Source organism: Montipora foliosa, chromosome 6, assembly GCF_036669935.1.
Source record: "Montipora foliosa isolate CH-2021 chromosome 6, ASM3666993v2, whole genome shotgun sequence".
NCBI classification, from domain to species: domain Eukaryota; kingdom Metazoa; phylum Cnidaria; class Anthozoa; order Scleractinia; family Acroporidae; genus Montipora; species Montipora foliosa.
Genome location: NC_090874.1, coordinates 27783432 through 27785931, shown reverse-complemented (window position 1 = coordinate 27785931; position 2500 = coordinate 27783432). Strand labels below are relative to the sequence as shown.

General features: G+C 41.6%; 1 pseudogene; it reads right to left on the bottom strand.

The window, feature by feature from the left end:
• Window positions 1-2058: 2058 nt before the first annotated feature.
• Window positions 2059-2500, bottom strand: part of LOC138005320 (uncharacterized) — a 12315-nt pseudogene continuing 11873 nt past the window's right edge.

Genomic DNA, 2500 nt, shown 5'->3' with positions numbered 1-2500 from the left:
AGTTATCTAATCCTTTTTCTGGCATGGCAATCTTTTATATAATCAATAATATTATTATTTCGTTAATACGTGACCAATTGAATCAAAATTCTTGCATTCAGTTGGGAATGTGATTGATTCAAGGCCTCGTATTAACAAAACTGGTTGTAATAAACACTATTAAACCAAAACATTGTTAAAACAAAACTTTGTCATACCTCGTCGCTCTACTGACATTGGCCGAATTCTCACTAGAGACGAGTAACCGGTCTTGGACGGGTTTCTCGTCGGACACGAGTTTCCCCAGTGTTTAGAGTTCTTAGTCAAGATTCAAGATTTAACTGACACATTTATAGCATACCTTTGAAATATTATTGACATTATAACTGGGTTGCCGTATGGCAACCCCAGTCTATAATTGTCTGGCATTTGGTCGGTGTTATTTTTTTTTTCTTCTGTGTCGGTAAAAGTCTTGCCTGTCACTCCCCTGGTAAGTGGTATCTTTGTGCATAGAGCCTTCTGCGCGTATTTTGTTAGGATCGAGAGGGTAGTGGAACTGCGTAGATTTCTCTGGTAGACACAGTAGAATCATTAACTTAGCCTGCAATGGCGTCGAAAGTCATGTAACGCGAATGACGTTTTAGCGGATCCTTAAACAAAATATACCCTTATGGAGCTCAATAATGGAAAGTCAGTTGGATAAACTAGGCAGGCGGTGAAAACCAACACCTGGAATCTCAAAAGCGACGAGTAATGGACTTTGACAACAATCTGTCGCCCGTCGAGCAGAAATCAAAGTGAGCTGCATTTCTGCATTTCTGTTATGTAGAACACTGAAACCAAATGGAAAATTCTCTGGTAACTTATGGGTTCAACAAAGACAGAGAACGAATCGAACACCTTAAGTGGATCTGTGATCAACTTGTTTCAAAAAATAGTTCGCTGGAAAAGGTGGCCTGTATGAATTCATCATGTTTTATGATATGTGTGCTGGATAGTTTTTATGGCAATAGTAAAGCATTTTCTTGTTATTCAAGGAAAATGTTCTTCAGGAAAGGGTTTGAACCTGAAGTTCATGGTAATTTGACACGATTGAGTTTCTTGTCTTCACGCACGCAATGAAATAGGAAGAGGTTTTCGCCTCTAAGAGCAAATATGTTGTTTGTTTCAAAAAATTGTTCGCTGGAAAAGGTGGCCTTTATGAATTCATCATGTTTTATAATATGCGAGCTTAACTGGATAGTTTTTATGGCAATAGTAAAGCATTTTCGTGTCAAAATGAGGTTAGCGTTTTTGTGTTGTGCTAACTTAATTAAATATAAATATACATTCTGCCTCGTGAGTTTGTTATTCTCGTTAACCAGCAATGGAAAGTCATTGCAACGCGAATGGCGTTTTAGTGCATCTTATGTTGTTTGTTTCAATAAAATGTTTCGCTGGAAAAGGATTCTGTGATATTTTCTGCCTTTGTGAATTATAATATCATGTTGTGTATTGAATTTTCGAGCTTAAGGTTGAAACGTGATACGGGAGGATATTTTTAGTATAACTCTGTAAGCAGGAAAGCTTTCATGAAAATAAACAAATCTGTTGGAAGCGTGCTTGAGTTTCAACAAAATGAGCCCCAAAATCAGCAAAAAATTGTGACGCCGGTGAATAATAAAGTAGCTGCTATTTCCAAAATGATGGAATTACCTGGCGCCAGTAGTTTGATGAGCAAATCTAATACACGAGTCGAGTTACAATACAAGATGGCGACTCGGAGAAAAAACACACAACGAATACGTGAACATGACAAAACTAAGTACCGCTGACCGGTACTGGCGTAATCTCTCTTTTCTCATGTAAAAAGGGACAAGGGAGATGCGAAGCAAAAAAGGGTTAACGGGAAAGCAGAGAAACAAAACGTCTGTCCCCTGGAAGAACGAGGGACTGCTAGACTCAGTGATACTTAAACTATAGAAAATGAACGTAACGACGTGACTGTCCCGTCATGGGCATAACGGTTAACTAACAGAGTCAGGCATTAGGTGGCCACAAAGGAAAGGCGGACCACACTATGGTTAAGACCAGGCACTCTCAGGAGTCTGTAACATAATCATCGTAACGTGCGGGGCGCCGACGCTGGCGTGCTGAACGCCTCGGCTGGTTGACGCTCTCAGAGGGAAGAAACTGCCTCTCTGCGGTGTGGTCTGAGGGGAGGTCCACAGGCTCACTAGTACTTGGTCACAGGGAAAAGTCAGTGTCTTCTGACTCTCGGACGTGCTGATCCGCCGGTAAAGAAATTGCATATGGGATCTCTGGTGGGGCATGAGGAGTGGTTTGTGGAATGGGGTCCTCGTCCTCCCCGGAGGAGTCGTCTGGACGTTGAGGAGAGTTTGCTGCTGATAGGTCTCCAGGAACATGGTAGCACTCCGACTTTTTGATGCGATAGCTGGTGCTACGCAACTGGGAACCGATGAACTTTCTTACGTTACAGAAGGCGCCTTCAACGTTGGTTATCAGATAGCGGTCCCTTGCA